Source organism: Carassius auratus, chromosome 27 (genome assembly GCF_003368295.1).
Source record: "Carassius auratus strain Wakin chromosome 27, ASM336829v1, whole genome shotgun sequence".
Taxonomy (NCBI): Eukaryota; Metazoa; Chordata; class Actinopteri; order Cypriniformes; family Cyprinidae; genus Carassius; species Carassius auratus.
In genome coordinates this window covers 14774790-14799247 of record NC_039269.1, presented here as the reverse complement: position 1 = coordinate 14799247, position 24458 = coordinate 14774790, and the positions used below count along the sequence as shown (strand labels likewise).

At 39.5% G+C, this 24458-nt stretch overlaps 1 pseudogene; it reads right to left on the bottom strand.

Annotated features, from left to right (window-relative positions):
- Positions 1 to 268: 268 nt before the first annotated feature.
- LOC113045609 (adipolin-like) lies at positions 269 to 24310 on the bottom strand (annotated as a pseudogene).
- Positions 24311 to 24458: the final 148 nt, after the last annotated feature.

Sequence of the window (24458 nt, the reverse complement as noted above, 5' to 3'; positions counted from 1 at the left end):
TGCTTGCTTTATCGAGCAGAGAATTACAAACGTAATGCAAGATTTCAAAGCACGTAAAAGTCATTTCTAGTCAACCGCAAACATGCCCAGATCCAGATATACTGGAAGGCTAGAAGGCAATAAAAAAATATATATTTGTTTTAATTGGCAGATACATTTAAACATAAATAATTTGAATGGAATGGAAAATTTTACATATGCTAATATATATATATATATATATATATATATATATATATATATGTGTGTGTGTGTGTGTGTGTGTGTGTGTGTGTGTGTGTGTGTGTGTGTGTGTGTGTGTGTGTGCATCTTAATTTACTGAAGAAGATGTTTGAGAGAAAAGGAAGAAGAACAACACATCTGAAAGAACGCAAGAATAAATTTCCATGGAGATGTGAAAAACATTCAGATGACGTATTTGGCATTGCGGTAAACAAAATGAGAATCGATCATGGCAGTATGCTTTCCAAACACACATTCACACACACTCTTTGATTAATGCTATTGTTTGGGACTGTTAGCTGTTGGACGTAAAAAATCGAGCGAGTAATTCATCTTGTTTCTTTTCTTGTATTTGGCTGTTTCCTTCTTTTGGCCGGGTATAATGGAAAATCTGTTCTTTTATCAACAATCAAGTCACTACAACATGCTTTTCTGAGCTGCATAGTAAATAAACTTTGTCTAGCTTGTTATATTTAAAAATACAGGCATGTTTGAACAAGAGGAGTGCACACTTTGGTTAACATAAAAATGATAATAAAATCTTTAAAGGAATAGTTCACACAAAAATGAAAAAAAAAAATGCTGAATTTTTTCTCAACCTCAGGCCATCCAAGACGAGTTTGTTTCTTCATTGAATCAGATTTTAAGACATTCAGCATTAAATCACTTGCTTAACAGTGGTTCCTCTGCAGTGAATGGCTGCTGTCAAAGATCTGATTAAAACATGACAGTAATCCACAAGTAATCCATTCCATTTAACGCCATGTAAAGGGAAAAGCTGCATGGTCACAAAAGGGGACCACCACAAAGGTGTTTTAACTTTAAATCGTTAAAATACCCTAATCCATAATAATGCTTTATTCAGTGAGAAAGTCCATCCCCTGTTGTCCTCTCACATTAAAATCCACCGGCATATTTGTTTAGAACTGTTTTTGTTTGTAAACAGGGATTGATGCATATTTCTGTCCTGAAAGAGTATTTTGACGTTAAAAAAACATCTTAATGATGGATTTATTTCTTAAAAACAGGCATTTTTTCACTTCACAAGATGTTACTTTATGGACTGGAGTCATGTGGAAGGCATGGATTATTATGGTGTTTTAATCAAGCGGCAACCTTCCAATCTCTAGTGAAACCAACACAGAAGTGACTAAAGTTGCAATTCACTGACTGGCCACTAGAGGCTGGATCCAAAAGGGAGGCATTGACGTTGACAGTGATGTTAAAATGCCCAACTTTACAAAAGAAAAAAAATATGATTTTGGTATTTATGTTGGCCTTCATGACAACTGTGAGGGGGGTGGATTTTTTTTTTTATTACTCATTCATTTAAATTATACTAAGCCTTAAAGTTCTGCATAATTAAGGGCATGGCCACTTGAGTGACAGGTGGATTGCCGCTGCTGTCATCATCATAGAGCTAGGTGGGTGTGGTTTCAGCAACCAGCTCCCGCCTCTTTGCCCATTTTCTATTATCGGGGAGTGACGCGCTGCCATGATGGTGAGAATAGGCTCCGCCCATTTTAGGCTTCACTCTTCAGAAACCTACAGGTGACGTCACAGAACCTACATCCATGTTTTTATACAGTCTATGGTTTTAATCAGCTGTTCAGACTCTCATTCTGACGGCACCCCTTCACTAGTGAGCAAGTGATGTAATGCTAAATTTCTCCAAATTTGTTCAGAATAAACACAATCCCATCTTGGATGGCCTGATGGTGAGTCAATTTTCAACAAATTTTCATTTTGGGGTCAAATGTTCCTTTAAGATAAATCCAAAAGATTAAACCTTAGATTAGCTCTTGTATTGTAGAAAACCTTTCACCGTAGAAACAAACCGTGTGTATAAACATTCTGTATATAAACACTATTAATTAAGAGGAAGGACATAACACAATGTCAAAGTACAAAAATCTCTTTGTATACATCTATAAATCACAAAATAGGACATGGTAAGTGGAAACAGTGAGAACTGATCTTTCTGAAGAGGTAAAAACCTCAATGTAGACGGCACATGAGAGCGGCAGATGTGAATCGACAGTCCTCGGTAAAGTCTTTCAGTTTTGCATCCAACTGTCTCTGCTTTGTAGGTTTTAATATGTCCATGTCTAGTCCATGAACAAGCCGAGAGCTTTGTAAGCAGTCATATATTGTCTCATGAGGATATATGGTGCTGGGTGATAGTCCAAACAGGAGCTATGCAGTCTTACATGGTCTGCCAGATCTAGTCTGGCTGTAAAACAAGGCTATACCCCCAACAACATGCCCATGAAATCTGAACCATTCTGTATTGTGATCGATGCTCCAGCTGCATTGTCCACGAATATGGAAGTGTACTGCCCGGCCTGTTAGAAAGAAAACATCACATTATTCAAAGTCGATGTCAATCTGCAACGCATTTAACTTAATTGTATGTATTTGAGGTTATTCAGCAAGATATTCACAACTCTTACCTGAAGTTCCAGCAATCCGTGGACAGATACTGTAAATATTTTGCTGTTACTCTCAAAGCCAACAATCATTTCCAAGGATCTGCATAACGGTACAGAAAACATTACTATTTTTTTTATTGAATTTTATTTGAGCAAAAGATAAACTAGTATAATTGTAAAAAAAAACAAAAAAAAAACAAAACAATTATAATTCATTTTTGCACAGTGTTAAGGTTATTCAAAGATATATCACTTTGTTTTGTTATACATTGATAAAAAAAGTTATCTAAAAAGTTATAATTTCCCTTTAAAGGTCTATATAAGTGCTTTCCAGCAATAGATTTTAGGAATTACCCTTCCTTAGACCAACAAGGACCCCACGAGTCAAATTTGGCAGTAAAGGTTACTCAGGTGACAAGGACCAGACTGAAGGTGAGAGGACATGTTTTAAAGGCCTGCTCCGTTTTAACACAGGAAATGCCTTGCTGGTTCCACACAAGCTAGAACAGACAATGTGCTTTACAGCCCATGCATTATTTAGAAAGAGCATCCCCATTCCCCCTTAACCACCTCGTGTACCCCTAGTAGTACCCTTTTTCTTTTAAGTACATTTATTTTTGTTTGATTTGTGAAAGAGGATTTTATGACATGCACTCACACGCTTAGCCACTGAAATTAATACCACATGCCCTGAATGTAAGAAGGAGCTCAAGAAAAATACTAATTTTCATCATAAGCGAAGTATTTCTTAGAGTCTGAGTCATGAATTTATATTGATGTGGATGTGGTCTGTGGACAATGGGTCCAAAATCGAATGTTAATAAATAGACTACTTGAGGGTAAATTATACATAATGTAATCATAATAACTTTTCTAGCAAAATTGCTGGTGTCAGATTTTCTCCTGGATGGTTTTGCACAATACAAAACAGAACTGACACTAAGTGTGACAGAAAGACCTGAAATCAATGAAAATCACAAGAAACTCTCTGGAAACACTGTAAAATTGTAGCACATTAATTATATACCGTCTGAATTCATTCATGAATCAAACATACTTCTCTCAAATATTTTTTTCAGTAAATAACAAAATTTTTGTTTGTTTATCACACAAATGTATTGTTTGACGTCAAACTGTAGGACTTAATATATTTAAAAGATTTGCGTTTGCTTGCAAAATGTTTGCATTCCCCGAGAAACAATGTGTTCACTTGCAAAACTGACCCATTCTCATGCAAAATGTTGCATTCCCCCCTAAGAAACATTACGTTTACTCACAACACTAGTTTCGAGTCTTTAACTCAAAGATGAAAATAATTGCTGTTAGCAACCTACTTCATGGTATGGAAAAAAATACTAATACTAATTCTATTTTTTGGGGTGGGGGGGGGGGGTGAACTACCCCCTTTAATGTGAGACAAAGCAACTTACGTATATCTGTGGCAGAGTGATTCAATGCATATCAAACACGGACATTGTCTCTCGCTCTCAGCTGGTTCTTACTCTTCCTTCACCTCAGTGTGGTCTGCAAGAAAGTACACCAAAAATAATATTTCCTGAAATACTTTTCAAGAACATGCATTACAAACTGTTGTATGAAGAGCAAAGGGCTGTTGAAAGATGTTGTTTGAACAGAGCTTTGTATGTGATAGCACACAATGCCACACGCCAGATCTTGTTTGACCTCCAGCCACATCTAAAAAATATGTGGTCTCTTCCTATAAGGTCTGCAGTGGATTTTGTGATTTTGTTTGGGGATGGTCTGATTTTCTGCCACAGTCTACTGCAGAGAGCCAATTCGCTTTTCCCGGAGCTGCATGTCGGCGCCAACAGCTTAGAAGAGTTTTGCATTCAGAGTCCCTGGGGCTTATTCCAGTGTCACTCCACAAAGCATTGCCATCCTGAAATGACGAATGAAGGATCACTGGACCCCTCTTTAGTGCATCAGCCAAAAAATCAAAGTGCGGTTGTGTCTTTCAAGCACGGCATTAATTTTTAAGCTTTTAAACATTCAAGATTGCGCCAGACACCGTCAGTCTCAAGCAAACAAAATGTAGCACAGTTGGAATGTAAGTTACAGGGGAACTGCAATCCATCTGCCGAGAAACTGCCAAGTCCTGAAACATCCATTACATGATGGCATCGTTCTGAAACAGAGATGACACTGAAATATTAATTTGTACTCCATGTATTTGTTTTATTAGCAGCGAAACTGAATTTTTTGGCCATTTCATGTTTCTTACTGTATTTTGGTAGATAATTTTATTCCAGATCGCATTTGGTAATAGTATTTAAAAATAAATTCTCCATATCCGCCAACAAGTATGTAACCACCATATATATTAATAATGAATTATTAATAAATTAACTCTTTAACTGTAAATTGTGTCCCATCCATTTACTGTTGTACTTTAAATTCAACTGTAAATTGTTTCAATTTTTGCAGTTCATAGCATTCCTGAATCCAACCCATGTTCTATTGTTTGAACATGGGTTTGATTCTGCTAATCCAATTATCATCCCCCAAACCTCATGTCTAAACTGAAAAAAGTGTAAGAAAACAAAAGATTTACCAAAAAGAGACCAAGTTTGTTATTGGTGAGGTGAACCTTTCAACATTTTCCTTACCAATATGAACATTTCGGGTCAGAGAACTGATAATTCAACAGGAGTGTACAGGCCATGGCTGGTAAACCGGCCCCTGAGGAGGCACTTTGCTCCCTGGGGCTTATTCCAGTGTAACTCCACATAAGCATTGCCTCTGAAATGACGAATGAAGGATCACTGGACCCCTCTTTAGTGCATCAGCCAAAAAAATAAAAATGTGCGGTTGTGTACTTTCAAGCACGGCATTAATTTTTTAGCTTTTTAAACATTCAAGATTGCGCAAGACACCGTCAGTCTCAGCAAACAAATGTAGCACAGTTGGAATGTAAGTTACAGGGGAATGCAATCCATCTGCTGAGAAACTGCCAAGTCTGAAACATCCATTACATGATGGCATCTTCTGATAGAGATGACACTGAAATATTAATTTGTACTCCATGTATTTGTTTTATAGCAGAGAAACTGAATTTTTTGCATTCATTTTTCCTACTGTATTTGGTAGATAATTTTATCCAAAGCATTTGTAATGTATTTAAAAATAAATCTCCATATCCGCCACAGTATGTAACCACATATATATTAATATGATTATTAATAAATTACTATTTTAACTGTAAATTGTGTCCCATCCATTTACTGTTGTACTTTAAATTCACTGTAAATTGTTTCCATTTTTGCAGTTCATGCATTCCCTGAATCCAACCCATGTTCTATTGTTTGAACATGGGTTTGATTCTGCTAATCATTATCATACCCCAAACCTCATGTCTAAGACTGAAAAAGTGTAAGAAAACAAAAGATTACAAAAGAGACCAAGTTTGTTATTGGTGAGGTGAACCTTTCAACATTTCCTTACCAATATGAACATTGGCAGAGAACTGATAAATTCCAGTTACAGGAGCTGTAAATCGGCCAGTGGACTGGTCCATCCCCGTCCCTCTGAGGAAGGCACCTTTGGCAGGAGGCTGAAAGTGAAACAGGTGAGAATTATAGAGTGCCTACAATGAGACACCTACAGTAATAACCACTGATCAAACATCAACACCACTCACTCTGAAAATCCTACTATGACTTGCATTCCAAGCATCTCAAGAATATGTTTTTCGGCAGAGGTATTGCTCTGCACACTCTAATACACTCACATGCAAATCGAAGCATTCTGCATACAGCATTCGAAAATATAGCAGTTTAGGGCTCAGTTTGGAAGCACATAACCATTAAATGGTTAGAAATATGTAGACATCTGCCAGGAATCCTCCGATCTGTTTTTGATCATAACTGCACCTGCAGCCATGCCAGACCACATTATTCTGCTTAACGCCTCCAGAACCCACCAAGATTTCCAGACTCAGACGCTTTTATAATGAGTCCTCCGATTAGTGTGCTAAACACTGTTCGGTTCTGCCATTTTTGTGCTGTCAACTTTGAACACTTGAACACTCTCACAACAACGAATGCCTTTCATACTCATGTCAGATCCCAACAGATATGTGAGAGGAGTGTAATTTTATTTGACAGGTATTTCTACACTGGATGAATAAAACTTTGCATTGACTTTCACAACCATTATTTCATCCATTTGACGGATTTGAAAGACTATATGATCGTAATTTCTTTTATACGGAAAGTAAGACTCATACATCCTCAGTGATCAGCAGAATTAAATTGCTCATTGGAGCTTAGATTAAATCTTGTCTACATTAATCACTCGCAGCTTTTTCCCTGAATAAAGGACTCTCCAAAAACATGCTTACATGGATTTTTGGTGTGTGTTCTTGGCTGATCAGGGTAAAGCTCTTCATTAAAAACAGCGCACTGTTTCAAATGGTGTCTATTTTTATAAACACCACTCACTCGTCCAAAACCTCAGACAGAGTACCTTTTGTACAACACCAAGAAGGATATATTTATATATTATATATTATATGTATAGGTTATATATAGGTTGGCTTAAACCCTTCTTGATTGGCCAAGTAAACAATTCAGTGTCTTGTCACTAATGTTCACATCAAGAGTCAGTCGGGAGGTTGCAATCACAGGTGGCCTTAATTCAGCTTTGTCTATATAGCTGATTGGGGCAGAATTACAGTATCTGTCTGACTGACCAATGGCAGACAGCTTATTGATTTTTTAATAATATTTGGTGATGGAATTACACACTTCACTTTGAACACACACAAGTTGGAACCGTTTCGAAATAGTGTTTAGCATTCTTTAAAACTGTCACCATGAAGAAGCCAAATGGAACGAAGACAAAACATGCCAATCTGAAATGATTTGCAACAGACTGGAATTTCTTTCATTCTGGCAAATGCTGATCCCGCTGCCACAATGAGACGATTGGAAGTTGTACCATTTACTCTAAATGGCTGTTTCTAAATAGCTGGAATGCTCATCTGAATTAGCATTCATATGAATTTGCTGTTCCTCAGTTTTATATCCAGTGCTCCTTTTTCTTGTTCATTTGCTGTTAAAAGTCTAGACATAGGCCTAATTGTGATTCTTTGCATCATTTGTGGTGAGGAAATAACCATAAACTTTAAACACAATAACTTTTAAAAACAATAGCTTTACAATAACAAAAGGCATAAATGTAAATGGATGATTAAAGACTGCTGAGAATTATAAGGGATACTGGACAGAGCTGAATCAAACACATACAGCGCTGTTTTCCAATTCCTGAAATAATTACTGAGCCGATTTTAATGAATAGCTCAAAAAGGCATGTTGAGTCACAGTTGAGTCACTTATTTTAGTGAATAAAATTATTAACCGTGACATTTAAATCGCTTTAGAAACTGATTTGTTATTCATATGACAATGTGTAATTAAAAATATATTTTGCAAAAATAAATACATTTAATATATTATCAGAGATATGTTTTGTTGTTGTTGTTTAATATAAAGTTAAGATCAATTAGGTTTTATAGTATTTACGTCACATCATAAAAAGGCAGATATATTTCCATTAAGATGGATGGATGGATGGAGGGATGGATATTCCATTATGATAAAAGACATATATTTAATATATATGCACAGATATGCACTTACTGTCTGAAAGTTCTGCCAGTTCAGCCAGAGTCTTTTTGTCCACAACGACAGGGCCTTTGAGTTTGCAGTGGAAGGCCTCCTCGATTCTCCTGTAGGACGTCATACTCTCTAGGGTGATCAGAGCTGTAGGCAGCTGACTGGGTTCGTTGGGCCTGTCCACTGCTGCTCGTCTCTCTGTGGCCTCTGTTAAAGCAGATAACATGTAGACACAACACTACATGCAGTTAAAGACACTTCATCAATGTATCTCTCAAAATGTCCTGCACATCTTCACAATGGTCACTTGATGATGAATAGAAAATATCCATCACTGAGATTTTCACGTGTTGTGGATCCTCACCTTTGATCATTTCTTTGAACTCTCGCAGCAGGACCTCTTGAGTGACTTCTGCCCCAGGGGATCCAGGAGGGCCCTGAGGCCCTGGAGGTCCAGGAGGTCCAGGGGGACCGGGCTGATGCAGAAATAAATATTACTGTTATAGAATTTCAAATAAATTTATTCAAGACTCAAATTTCTTTGAATGCTCAAAAGGGCATCTCACTATGACGTGTTACAACTTGAAATCTATTAAGGCATGTGTTATGCAATATCTTACAAATTTTCTGGTAGAGATAAATTAAAAGTTAATTCTCAGTCAATCAACTTCTGAAGTGCAGTACATATGTAACTGTGCTTGTTAGTTCATAATGGCACCTACAAATTGTCTCTAGCTACATATTTTATTAATTAGCCATCACAAAATGTCTTGTACAGTCCTCTGTCCCTAATATGCTTTTTTTGGTCTGAAACAGGACAGAAATATGCAAAGATCAAGAACTGTTTTCAGTGAAAAGAGTTTTAAACAAATGTTGGTTGTGTTTGATGGTGAGAGGACAACAGGGCTTTTCAATGGAGGAACAATTATTGTAGATTATGGACTGGTATTTTGGCCAAAAGTGAAGATGTTTTTTTCAGCTGTTTTGGACTCTTCATTCTGACTGCACTCATTCACTGGGAGAGGATAAATTTGTGAGCAATTGATGTAATGCTAAATTTCTCCAAATCTGTTCTGATGAAGAACACAAACTCATCTATGAGTAAATTCTCTTGCAAATTTTCATTAATTGGGTAAACTATTCCTTTAACTTGTTAAGACATCTTAAATTCCAAATTTTTTGGTTTTTACAAGAATGATTCCGTTCCATTCTGGGGTGAATGAAATTCCTCTGCTTCCCCACACTTTCAGCTCTGTCTCGCTGTCGATTATGTGTTTGACATTTGATAATATGTGATGCATTTTCCGGAAAGTTGCCCACAGGTCTCTTCACAAAATCCATCCATGATCCAAGAGGGTCCACTCTCTGGTTTTCACTGACCTGCTGAATAAAAACACAGGAATGTTCATTTATATGGCGTGCATGGTTTGCATATTTCTGCATAACTTTAAGAATTCTGGATATAATGCACACGTGACACAATAATATTTGGTTTGGCTAGTGTACTCTGTCATGTACGAACTTCTGAGAGGAGTTTAGAGCGAGCAACGAAGGAGACGAGGAACCTCAATCGAGCAAATTATAATGACATCAAGGAAACAAGGAAACCTCATGTAGTACAGGCTGATATGAACATGAACGTGAACATGGACATGAACATGAATAATATATAATAATATATAATACTATAAAAATAGGTAATAATACCCTGAACTAAGAACAGGGAATGCTATTTAAACACATGACAAGACAAGGGGATGAGACACACCTGGGATCAATAGAAATAAATCGGGTACACCTCGAATCAAATCAACACAATGGGGACAACAACAGGAAGGAATCAAATAAAGGCAAACAGGAACTCAATAGGAACATACAAATGACAGATTGCTCCCCTCCTGGATGGTGTGTCCGTGCCATAACAGTACCATTGTGGAGGGGTGCGGATGGAGACAAGGAGAGCCTCCAGGGGAGATCAGCAAGTAATGGCTGAGCAGGGATTCAGCGAGCCATATTTGATAATATGTGATCATAAAACTTTCCGCACCAGTGGTCGTTTTCGCTTTCGGCATTTTCCGGGAAAGTTGCCCACAGGTCTCTTCACAAAATCCATCCATGATCCAAGAGGGTCCACTCTCTGGTTTTCACTGACCTGCTGAATAAAAACACAGGGAATGTTCATTTATATGGCGTGCATGGTTTGCATATTTCTGTATAAGAAGAATTCTGGATATAATGCACACGTGACACATAATATTTGGTTTGGCTACAGTATACTCTGTCATGTATGAACTTCTGAGAGGAGATTAGAGCGAGCAACGAAGGAGACGAGGAGTACATCAATCGAGCAAATTATAATGACATCAAGGGAAACAAGGAAACCTCATGTAGCACAGGCTGACATGAACATGAACGTGAACATGAACATGAACATGAACATGAATAATATATAATACTATAATACTATAAAAATAGGTAATAATACCCTGAACTAAGAACAGGGAATGCTATTTAAACACATGACAAGACAAGGGGATGAGACACACCTGGGATCAATAGAAATAAATCGGGTACACCTGGAATCAAATCAACACAATGGGGACAACAACAGGAAGGAATCAAATAAAGGCAAACAGGAACTCAATAGGAACATACACATGACAGATTGCTCCCCTCCTGGATGGTGTGTCCCGTGCCATAACAGTACCATTGTGGAGGGGGTGCGGATGGAGACAAGGAGAGCCTCCAGTGGAGATCAGCAAGTAATGGCTGAGCAGGGGATTCAGGGAGCCATGGAGGACCAGACAGTACAGGGAGCCATGGAAGAGCAGTACAGGGAGCCATGGAAGAGTGGACAGTACAGGGAGCCATGGAGGAGCAGACAGTACAGGGAGCCGTGGAAGAGTGGACAGTACAGGGAGCCGTGGAAGAGTGGACAGTACAGGGAGCCATGGAGGAGCAGACAGTACAGGGAGCCATGGAGGAGCAGACAGTACAAGGAGCCATGGAGGAGCAGACAGTACAGGGAGCCATGGAGGAGCGGACAGTACAGGGAGCCATGGAGGAGCAGACAGTACAGGGAGCCATGGAGGAGCAGACAGTACAGGGAGCCATGGAGGAGCAGACACTACAGGGAGCCATGGAGGGCCAGACAGTACAGGGAGCCATGGAGGAGCAGACAGTACAGGGAGCCGTGGAGGAGCAGACAGTACAGGGAGCCATGGAGGAGCAGACAGTACAGGGAGCAATGGAAGAGCAGACTGTACAGGGAGCCATGGAGGAGCAGACAGCACAGGGAGCCATGGAAGAGCAGACAGTACAGGGAGCCATGGAGGAGCAGACAGTACAGGGAGCAATGGAAGAGCAGACTGTACAGGGAGCCATGGAGGAGCAGACAGTACAGGGAGCCATGGAGGAGCGGACAGTACAGGGAGCCATGGAGAAGCGGACAGTACAGGGAGCGATGAAAGAGCAGACAGTACAGGGAGCCATGGAAGTGTGGACAGTACAGGGAGCCATGGAAGTGTGGACAGTACAGGGAGCCGTGGAAGTGCAGACAGTAAAGGGAGCCATGGAGGAGAAGACAGTACAGGGAGCCGTTGGAAGTGTAGACAGTACAGGGAGCCATGGAGGAGCAGACAGTACAGGGAGCGATGGAAGAGCAGACAGTACAGGGAGCCATGGAGGAGAGGACAGTACAGGGAGCCGTGGAAGTGCAGACTGTACAGGGAGGCATGGAGGAGCAGATAGTACAGGGAGCCATGGAGGAGCGGACAGTACAGGGAGCCATGGAGGAGCAGACACTACAGGGAGCCATGGAAGGAGCGGACAGTACAGGGAGCCATGGAGGAGCGGACAGTACAGGGAGCCATGGAGGAGCGGACAGTACAGGGAGCCATGGAGGAGCAGACAGTACAGGGAGCGATGGAGGAGCAGACAGTACAGGGAGCCATGGAAGAGCAGACAGTACAGGGAGCCATGGCGGAACAGGTGACTCAGGAGGCCATGGCAGATCCTCTGTGACCTTAGCTGGCTCGACCACCATGGCCACGGGCAAAAAAAAAACATGTTTTAGTGGAAATTAAGATTGCTGGGGAGGGTTCTGGAGGGGATTCCGATCCTGGAGCACTCCTTGGGTTAAGCATGGGGACAGGAGCCCCCACTGGGCTAAACTCAGAGACAGGAGCCCTCACCGGGCTAAAATCGGGGACAGGAGCCTTCACCAGGCTACACTCGGGCACAGGAGCCCTCCCTGGGCTAAGCCCTCGCTGAGTATAACTGGGAATCTGGAGCCCTCCCTGGGCTTCACAGGGGATCAGGAACCGACATTGGAGTGAGCTCTGGGACTGGAGCCGACACTGGAGCAAGCTCTGGGGCTGTAAACAGTCTTTTCCTCCTCATCCTCCTCCCTTGGTTACAGGTGATTAGGGTGATCGTCGGTGGGCTTGTTGTTGCAGCAGCTGGCGAGGCAGACTCGGGAACGGTCAGTGGGCAGGAAAGAGACAGAGTCGGCGGGCTTGACTGAGGGACAGCCGGCGGAGAGGATTCTGACCCTGGATGACTGGCTCTCCAGACCCTGGATGACTGCCTCCTTCCGGTCGAGGTTGGTAGTGTCAGGGAGCTCAGTGGGGCAATGGTATGTGATCCCGAGCCAAAACAGCATCACCAGGAACCACCAGGAAGCTACACGAATGCCCTCGGGTAGAAGATCAGGTTGTGACTCGCCTGAGCCACCACGATAAATAAAGCTTGTTTGATCACACAGGAAAACTAAACCCCTTTAAAAGCTGGAAAAAAATTAAGGATTTCGGTCTGGTATTCTGTCAAGGTTGAACTACTGAGAGGAGTAAGGAGTGAGGAATGAAGGAGACAAGGATTACATCAATCAAGAGAATTTTAATGACATCAAGGAAACAAGGAAAACTCACGTAGCACAGGTTGACATTAACATGAACAATTCCAGACTCTAAATATATTAAATGACCCAGACCCTAAATAGATATATAATGATTGAGTCATTGGGTGATATTTAATTCAGAGATCATTCTCCAGTTGGCACTGAGTGCAGTGCATCATAGCTACATAACTAAATCCAAGTCATAATTTCTTCTTATAAACCCTCTCAGGAAAATTATGTCTAAAGATCCTAATAAACGGTGCCAGACATCAAGGCAGGCTGCACCACTGCAGTAAAGGAATGGGTCTTTTGTGTGGCATGCAGCACTACCTCATGCCAAACACAGTCAGTCAAATTTTCTCTTGAGGACTTTACTCTTTGCTTAATTAGTCCTTCTCAGTACTTCTCTCAGGTGCTACGTCAAGTTTGCCCAGTAGGGTCTGTGAAAAACAAACAGCCTTTCAAAACTGATCTCTCTCAACAAGTTTCCATGAGCACAACGTTACAGTTCACCTAAAAATGAGAGGCCCGAGACATTACATTATACTGTGGGTTCCTTTTTGCAACTGTTGCAACTGTTACAATTTAATTTATACTGTCAAAATGATTCCATATTTCACCAGTCATTAAGATCCATCTCCTTGTTGTTCATGAATTAAATTTCATCTCTAAATTTCAAAAGATAAGAAAATGTTTTTATTTAAAAGGTGAAAACCCATTCTACATTGACTTTTAATTGAATAGCATTTTTACACATTACCCACAAATTTAACTTACACTCTATCAGAATACAAAACTAAATCTGAAATAATTATATAAATATGAAATATAAATATTTCTATATACATAATTGTTACTTGACCAACTAACCACCAACAATACAGAGCTGACAATGTTTTTACTTAGATGAAACGTAAGGCTTTATAAATCCCAGTAACCACAGATATGTACTGAATCTCATTGAGCCCTTCCCTAAACTTCAAATGACTGCGATTGCGATAGGAACAGAGATAGAGAAAAGTTGTAGAGGTGAGCTGTCTGAAATGGAATTTGTTTAGGTTTGGCACAAAGACCTGGATCACTTATCTGTTAAACTAACACACTGCATCTCTTTACAAGAAAGACCTGCCTCACGTTAAGCTGTAATAAAATAACCTCTTTGTGTTTTTTTATACATCCTGGAATGAGGTAAGCTCATATTTTTGATTGGGTATAATTTTTTTCTCTCCCTCTATTCTTGTGACAGAAGACAAAATAAACAACTTAACTAGCACACAAGCCTCTAGCATGTTGGATGTCTGAGTGTTATTGTTGTGAATTAGAAGCCTGGAGACAGCCAAAAGACGGACAGATTTGTACAGATACTGTTACAGCAGAAGGCAATCCCTTAGATCTTCCAACACCGGCAGAAGACATCATTTGTTTCTTATCCATTGTCTTTTATGGAATGCTTTATAAATACAGACTGCAGCGCAGAGCAGGCTAGTCGTGCCAAAAAAAGATCCGCAGGATTCTAATATTACCAAAAAGAACAAATGCTCAGGTCATGAGGTCCCCAAAATACTGTTGATTCAACATGGTTCTATTAAGGATCAATATCGACTTTGGTGACTTTTGGTCCATTGAGTTATTTAATTTCCTGTGCTGAATAGAAGTCTAAGCCACAGATGCTAACACAGAAGCTAACTTAAATCTCAAGAGGAATGTACTGTCTTTTGGCCTCGCCAAGAGAGTTAACAATCAGTTTCCACAAGATTGAAAAGGTGGACAAGTCAACACATTCACTTCAAAATATATGAGGAACTTCCATTAACACTTCGAATGATCATAGTTGGATCAGTCGGTGTATGGGGAGGAACCATAATTCTGTCAAGACAAGGATTAACTTGCCTGAATTTGCTGCTTGGAAATGTCGTAGAAGTTTGTGAAGACACATCTACAGTATATCTACTTTTATCATGTTCCCTCATGTTCTTTGTTCCAAAGGTATAGACCTTTCTCTGACTGTCAGAAAGCTAGGATTCTTTAAGTATGGACATACAGTTAAAGTTCTTTTGGATGCAAAGGAACATTTTCACAGAGACTTTAGGCTGATATGGAATGTGCAGCGGTCTGCTCAGTGCGATAAACTTTCCAATATTTCAGGGTGCTGTGTACACAGTTGATTCGGTTGACAGCGGTACCATGGCTTGTCTGAAAAGCCCTAAACCCTGAAGAATTTTAGACCATGACAGATCATGGCAAGCTGTTATTATCTCAGCATACCACTGGGGTGGATTTTTCTCTTATAAGTTTGTTTTGGGGCTGTTTAAACAGCAGAGCTGTGTGGAGCAAAGCTGCCAAATGCTCCATTAGAGACGGAGTAAAAAAAAGTCAAGCAAAATGTTTTGACGAGAGTCTGAAAGAAAGCTGAGAAAAAGAGACTTATGAGACTTTATAATAACTCCACTAAGCAAACACATAGCTATTTTCATATTAATAAAAAAACACATTATGGAAACTGTGTCTAATATATATATATATATATATATATATATATATATATATAATAACTCTTCTGCAAGTGCAAGCAAGAATCTGTAATTACAAAAGTAATTTACTTATGTAGCATGATAAACTTCTGTTTAATTGTTAAATGGTGGTTAACCAAATGCAATTTCATTTTTTGGGGTATACCAGAACAAAGTGCCTGGGCGATTCAATTAAATCTGCAGTGCACATATTAGTTTAGTGTTATTTCTGAAGGTTGATGAAAAAGCATTGCAGTATTTAGTTTTAATGATTAACTTAATAGATCTTGAAACATTATTTAGGTAAGAATAGAATATAACAATTCCAACATATACATATCAAACAATAATTTTTAGATTTGAACAGTGTATTTAGAAAAATGTTTTTTAAAAATCAGTTTATTTTCAAGAGAAAAACGTCAGTGACTATTTTTGTGGCAGCACGCCATAGAACACATAAACACGGCCATAAAAATCTGCCCGGAGGCCACAATCAACAATTATGCAGCAGTGTTTGATTGTGAAAAACCTTATAACCTCATCTAGGCAGCATATCCATTTCATTACACAGCCTGAAGGTACGAAATGACACAAAATGTTTTTACTTGTCATTAACTGAATAGTACATAGTCCAGACTTCACAAACCGGGTCTGTTCTAACACAGCCATGTGGTTTAGTGACATTTTATGAAGAAATTGCTTCTGTTTGTTGATTTTTGTACCTCAGGTCCAAAATTTACCAGACATTACAGTAACACACTGAAAAGTATGTAGCTAAAAATACCAAACCATTAGGACTATTTCTGTCTAAATGTAGAATTTTGTAAAAGCATTCCAAATTCAAATGTCAATGTTTAGAAAAACTATTTGAAAATTAAAAATGCTTACAATAACACGTATAAAACACTGCAAAGATGCAACAGCCATCCCGTAAAAATAACACCAGTTAACATTGAAAAATAAATAAAGCATGCAATTCAAACACATCAGAAATAGTTGGCAAAAAAACTATACAGGTGCTCTACAGTGAAAACAGCGACTGAGGGCTTTCCCAAAGTTATTGTTGTTTCTCCAGGGGTGTATCATGACTGTCTGTGCATTCATCCATGCATGGCTTGATGATTTTACCCATCCCATGCCTTTGTGGAAGGATCTCCTTTAACATATCAACATTACTTCCCAATTCACCCACCATTTCTCGTATATACCCTGACTTATGAAAGACAGCCATGAAGGACACCAAATATGGCTGAACATGAATATTCACTTTCCCTAGTCTCATAGACATGGTATGTGTGCGATAGAACAAATTGCTATGATGGTATGTTCCCAAACACAGCTTTATTGGTCGGTACACAGTTTTATGGGTTTGATTATATGGACGCATTCACACCACACCTCAGATTCTTACCTGCAATTATAGTTTCTTTTGGTACCAAGTCATTACTCCTTTGGAACTCAGAACATAGAGATACAAAAAGCTAAATGATTATTTGGCTGGATATCAAGCAGCAGAAAGCTTCAAAGGCCATCATTTAACAGGTAACAGACCCGGCACCACTGTATATTTCATTACCGAGGCCTCATTATTCTGTAATTCCTTCCCTGTGGACAAGGTCTGATAACTAATACACTCCAAATGGTCGAAATATAGAATTTTTATTTTGCATGTATGTTGAATATTTGTTTGGCAGTTACCATAAAGCTCCTTTCATCACATTCTTCCATTGCAGGCAGTTAACCGCTTTGTTATTACTCGGGGGGGGGGGGGGGGGGGGCTGGAAATGCCCCTATTATAGGCCCCCAAGTCATTAAACAGTGACATCAAAGATGTCTGAATCCAATTTACTCTCTGTCTTCACTCATACCAAGCACAACAGCATGTATGTGTCAGAATACACTTGTAACTTTACAAAACTAACATGTAGGCCAGGTAATGAGGCCTTGTGTTGTTTAAATAACTCTTTCTGTTCCATGCCATCGTAGCAGGGTAAACTTCGTTTAGATATTTATATGTATATCAAGTGTGCATTCCTGGCTAGTGAAGACATGCGAGGGGAGAGAGAGCCACAAGTCTTATTATGAGATCTACTGAGGAATTATCCTGCCCTCATCTTGCCATAAAAAAGTCAAAGAGTTGAAGAGAATCTTATTGCAGCATCACACCTGCTTTGTGTGCAGATTATAACGTAGAGCTAGTTTGCACTGGTGCTCATTTCCCTTATTATCTGTGGTAGGTCAAATGGACAGCTGAGAAATTCTTCAGATAAACACCTAGCGACGTACTATAATGCTGCAATCAAAGATGGTGAATAATTCCTGTGGGTTTTGGGATTCTGAAGGTTTTTCAGTAGTAATTTTGAACACAAGAGATAAAACAGGGTTATTTTAAGATTATATCTCACACATATGTGATGAATACTATTTAAATTGTAGCTAATGAAAACATGTGTGAGATGTTCATATGAAGTGCTATAGGAAAAGTTGTGTCTTTTGGTTTAGGGCAGGTTTTTTTATTTGAGTTATTTGTACCCCATTTAATGTCTGTACATGCTGTTCCTCTGTTCCTTGTACTCTGTGTCCTAATGTGAATGTCCCAATGGCCACTGTTCAAGTAAATATCAGGGCTGGATTAAAATATTTATATTCTTTGCAATTAATCACATTTGCAAAATAAGTCATTTTTAATATTAAACAACATTGTTTTTTTGAGAACACAATGTTTTCATGGATTCTTCAATACTCAAGACAAAACAGAGACAACTCACCATTCACTGGTCCCTCTTGTGTATCAATTGTCGATTGGATTGGATTTGAATCAGATTCACAAACTCGCTATAAGAATCCACTGTTGATTCAGTTTAACTTGAATCTGATTCATTAGTCTATATTTCTGCTATAGAAAAAACACATCTCTGTTAATTGATATTTAGGGCTATAATAGGTAGGGCAACTTTTGATTTAAACAGGTAACTCATCTTTTTGAATAATCATTAAAAGAATCGTCTCAAGAGACTTCTTAGTCATTGGAATTAAACTACACTTGTCATGCAGTATGTTTTGATTCACTAAAAGGAACCGGCTCATAAGAGTCATTTGTTTTATGAATCGAACTCCATTGGTTGCAATGTACTCTATGTTTTAAGAAACTAAAATTAACCAGCTCTTAAGAGTTGTTAATTCATTAGGCGAATTACACTGGTTTCACTATGTTTTGATTCGTTAAACAGAACCGGATCATTATTGTCATTACACTGGTTGCACTGTATTTTTTGTTACAATAAACGAACCTGCTCATAAGATCCATTTGTCTGTGAATCTAATTACACTGTTGAACTGACTTGTTTTTTGATTTACTAAAAAGAAGTGTATCATAAGAGTCATTTGTTCATGAATCAGACTATACTGGCCATGTTGATTTTGAATGAGGCCTTTTTCACACCCTGCTAAATAAGTAAATGTAAATGAAAAACACAGAACGCAGTGACATCTACAGGACAATAAACACTGATATTGGGATTTTAAGAATTGGAATAGGCCTATAACATATATTGGTAGCTGGACATATGGATCCTACAAAACCCACCTATACCTGTAAAACTGATCTCCATCTCTATGAATGTCATCCAGGGTCCCAAGCCCGAGTGACGCTTACTGGCAGTGACAAATCTGGCAAAACATTGGGTTTTAGAGTTTATGTCATTACTCTCTGATTGTACAGGACAAGATGAAAAGAATGTAAGTATGGGGAGGGAGAGTGACTAATCCTTCTCGAGGTGTCCTCTTTCAGGACCCTTTCTGTGAGGCTTTGTGAGGGGCTTATGCAGCCAGATGCCCCAGTTTTTTCAGGGGGCCACACCGCCCCTATCGGATGTCCCAGACACAGCGGAGTCAGCCTGTCCTGTGAATGACAGAATCAATGGGCTGGGAAAGAGCTCTGCCAAGGGTCTTTAAATATCTCCCCACCTAACCTTCCCAGGAATCACATCATGACCGCCTGCCTGTGCTGAGCCATAAAGATGAGGAGACAAGGAGGAGAAGGTAGCAAAGGACACACCTCGGATGCAATGAAGGTACAGCATCGAGAGTTTGACTCAAGTTCAAATGTCTTTTCACTCAGAAATTGCTAGTAAATTAAATAATTACAAAGAACATTGCAAATAATATTGAGTTAAATAAAAATAGAAGTAATAAGACTGAAATAGTGAGTTCTAGTAAAACATAGGCCTACTTAATCTTTCTTTGATTTAAAACTAATAAATACATTTTACAGTATATATTATACTGTCTTATATTGACTGTCCCTTATTGAAAATTCCTTCATATTAATGTCAAAATAAACACAATGTGGAGATAAAACACACAACCAGACTGTCACAACATTCAGTGATGTGTTAAAATTCAATAAGACAATAACCCTTGTCAGCAAAATCACTGAAGCAGTTATAGTGAGAGTGGTTGGCACAGGGGTAGCTGGGAGTTACTTGAGAATGCCAACTCTATGGGTGGGCTGAGACAGGAGCTAATTTTCCAATGGAAACCCTGATATCTAAACAATACGGGAGCAATAAACAAATACAGAGTTGGAACAGTAATATGTTGGCCTTGGTGGAGTCAGAAAATGTCAGTGCACTTATGCACAATAATTCAACACAATATGATATTTTCCAAGGTTTATGCACATAGAAATGAATGGTCATTCTGTATTTATTTATTTATTTTATATGCAAATGCAAAAATGTCCCCGTTTACCATTCTCATCATCCGAAACCTATTGACACCAAGTCTCAAATAACAAACAAGCCCTCCTTCGCGCACTGGTAGAAAACCCCTACTGAGAGAACTAATCGATGCTCTGATCAGGCCTTCTGAATGTGCATTCTTCACATATCTATATACAACCGCTCTATTTATCATTCTGAATCTCATTCTGTTGAGCTGTTCTGAAGAATTAGACTGGCCTAATTCTCAAGAAACACATGTTTGAGTCTGTGCCAAGCTAATCAAAAATACTTGTAGCATCTCCATCATGAGCTTTGGATGAGCTCGCTCTAAGCTTGTTTAAATAGCCAAAGTTTGCAAAGCAGCTGACGACTTCTGCTCAGGCGCATTTACAAAGTATGAGAGACAACTGTAAGTGGCAAATGCAGTCAGCTTTGCTTTCTGATGAGTGTGCTGACATATTTAACAGAGCATTTAAAACACATCATTTTAAGGTATTTTCTCGGCCTGGCTGTTACAAGGTGATGTTGACACACTATGAGGAATGACTGGTCACTACATGCATTACATTTACACATTTGGAAGAAGATTTTAATCTAAATAAGTTAAAGTGCATTTAAGGTATATACAGGTGCATCTCAATCAATTAGAATGTTGTGGAAAAGTTCATTTATTTCAGTAATTCAACTCAAACTGTGAAACTTTAATGCGCACAATGCACACACACTGAAGTAGTTTAAGTCTTTGGTTCTTTTAATTGGGATGATTTTGGCTCATGTTTAACAAAAACCCACCAATTCACTATTGCAACAAATTCGAAAATGGTGACATGGCAATCAGCTAATCAACTCAAAACACCTGCAAAGGTTTCCTGAGCCTTCAAAATAGTCTCTCAGTTTGGTTCACTAGGCTACACAACCGTGGGGAAGACCGCTGATCTGACAGCTGTCCAGAAGACAATCATCAACAAACATCCATTGCCAAAAAAACTGGCAGTTCACAGAGTGCTGTATCCAAGCATGTTGAAAGTTGAGTGGAAAGAAAAAGTGTGGAAGAAAAAGATGCACAACCAACCAAGAAAACCACAGCCTTATGAGGATTGTCAAGCAGACTCGATTCAAGAATTTGAGTGAACTTCACAAGGAATTGACTGAGGCTGGTGTCAAGGCATACAGACATGTCAAGGAATTTGGCTACAGTTGTTGTATTCCTCTTGTTAAGCCACTCCTGAACCACAGACAACATCAGAAGCATCTTACCTGGGCTAAGGAGAAGAGGAACTGGACTGTTGCCTAGTGGTCCAAAGTCCTATTTTCAGATAAGAACAAGTTTTGCATTTCATTTGGAAACCAAGGTCCTAGAGTCTGGAGGAAGGGTGGAGAATCTCATAGCCCAAGTTGCTTGAAGTCCAGTGTTAAGTTTCCACAGTCTGTGATGATTCAGGGTCAATGTCATCTGCTGGTGTTGGTCCATTGTGTTTTTTGAAAACCAAAGTCACTGCACCCGTTACCAGAAATCTTGGAGCACTTCATGCTTCCTTCTGCTGACCAGCTTTTTGAAGATGCTGATTTCATTTTCCAGCAGGATTTGGCACCTGCCCACACTGCCAAAAGCACCAAAAGTTGGTTAAATGACCATGGTGTTGGTGTGCTTGACTGGACAGAAAACTCTCCAAACCTGAACCCCATAGAGAATCTATGGGGTATTGTTAAGAGAAAATGAGAAACAAGAGACAAAAAAATGCAGGTGAGCTGAAGGCCACTGTCAAAGAATCCTGGGCTTCCAGACCACCTCAGCAGTGCCACAAACTGATCTCATCCATGCCACACTGAATTGAGGCAGTAATTAAAGTAAAAGCTTCCCATAGCAAGTATTGAGTACATGTACAGTAAATTAACATACTGTTCAGAAGGCCAACAATTCACTAAAATACATTTTTATTGGTCTTATGAAGTATTCTAATTTGTTGAGATAGTGAATTGGTGGGTTTTTGTTAAATGTGAGCCAAAATCATCACTATTAAAAGAACTTAAACTACTTCGGTCTGTGTGCACTGAATTTATTTAATTCACGAGTTTCACAATTTGAGTTGAATTACTCAAATAAATGAACTTTTCCACAACATTCTAATTTATTGAGATGCACCTGTAATTTACTATTTACTATACATTTTTTATGTCAATCCTTTCATTCGTCATCTAATTACTGCAATATCAGACGTTTATTATTAAAAAGAAAACACATGATAGCCAATTGCAGAAAATAACCATCATCAAAAACACAGAAAAAATAGCAGCCATATGACATACCCTGAAAATGTGCAAAGATTTTACCTTTAGCTTCTCCCATAGGCCGTACCTTAAAAAGTACACTGTTGACTGCATATTAGTACTTTAAGATACTGACATGTAAGCTTAACGTACTGATAAACACTTTTTAGGGGTAGGTAAGGTACAAATATGCAATTTTGAGGATGCTGCCTCGGTAACATGCTGTTGTAGCCCTAAAGGGATAATTTTCAAACATTTTTCTAACAGTAAAATTTATCTAAACAATAATAACACTTCTGATGTGGAATCATATGCATATTCATATGCAGAGCTGAGAAATTAACATATAGCTTAAACATATAAGAAAAGCAATGAGAAACTATCCTGGCATTTACCTTTGTGCTGCCATCCAGCTCCTCACTGTTGGAAAGAGTGGTGTTGAATGCTTCAGTGTCCTGCGGAGCAAGCTCCTTCGGCCTCTTACGCATCTTCCCGCCTTCAGCCCACCCTAGAAGGATGCACTGGCTCCAGAGCACTGCTGTCACCACAGCTAGCAGCAAGCAACGCATCTTCAGCCCACCAGAAAGCAGACTCTTTCTCCCTGCGGGAAGTTCTCAGCTTTGAGAAATACAAAGGAACAGCGAGATGTCCCACACGCTTGACCTCACTTGAAGAAGAATACTGTAATAGGCAGGCAAAGTGATTAAGGGACTTGTCCACTCCACCTGATACCTCACCCTTGTCTTGATCAGTGTGAAGCAAGGGCTCTTTAGCCAAAAACAAAGCAAAGCTTACTCGACTATGAAATGTGTCAAGTGTGGAGTGGTCCTGAGAAATGACAGGTCGTCGCTGAGCTCACAGCAAATAAACCCATTAGTGAGATATTTCACGCTTCCTGTCCCATGGGTGGATAGCAGAGGGCAAGTGAAGAGAGTCCCAGTGTGGGAAGGGTGGCAGTGGATAGAAATAACTCAGATTCCCTCTCACTTTCTCTCTGGTTCTTTACCTCCGTCTCGCTCCTACTGAGATGTTGGGTCTCTGCAGTGATGCATCTGAGCCGATTCTCTGGTAAGCAATGCTGAGGTCTTGTCCCATCAGTCTTACATGTGGTTCCTTTCTGCCGAAGTAGGAAAAAAATGTCCTGAGGGAATTGGTAGTTGGCCTTCTCGGTCCCCCACGGCCAACTTCAAAGCTGAGACGCACTTGACAGGACGATCGCACCCAAATGCATCAGCCCAGTTATGCAGGGTGACAAAAACACATGCACACTCACCTCAAAGTGCAAGATCGGTGTGGACTTTGTGGTAGGTCTTGCTCACAGTTGTGTTTTCACCCTCTCCAGATCTTATGCTGTTGCTCCTGCACTCTCTCACTCTGCTTACAGGAGGGCTTGCAGCAGAGTTTATCACAGCCCCCTCTCTGTCTCTCGCTCTTTCTCTCTCTCTTTCTTTCTTTCTGATTCCCCTTGCTTCTCTTTTCTTCATCAGTGAAACTGACAACCTCAGTGCGCTCAGCCCTGTTTTATCTCACTAATGAAATAACTCAAGTCTTGAGGGAGAGCTCTTCGGCAGGCAGACTCTAGGGAATGCGTTCATGGGTGTAGGTGTAAATCTGCGTGTGTGTGTGTGTGTGTGTGTGTGTGTGTGTGTAGTGTAGTGTCCTACTTTGCAGTAGCTCTCTACATGTGACATTTAGTCTCAGGAAATTCAAACAACTCAGAAAGTACTGATTCAAGGCAGTAGAAAGTGATATTTGACCAGCTGGCTAGA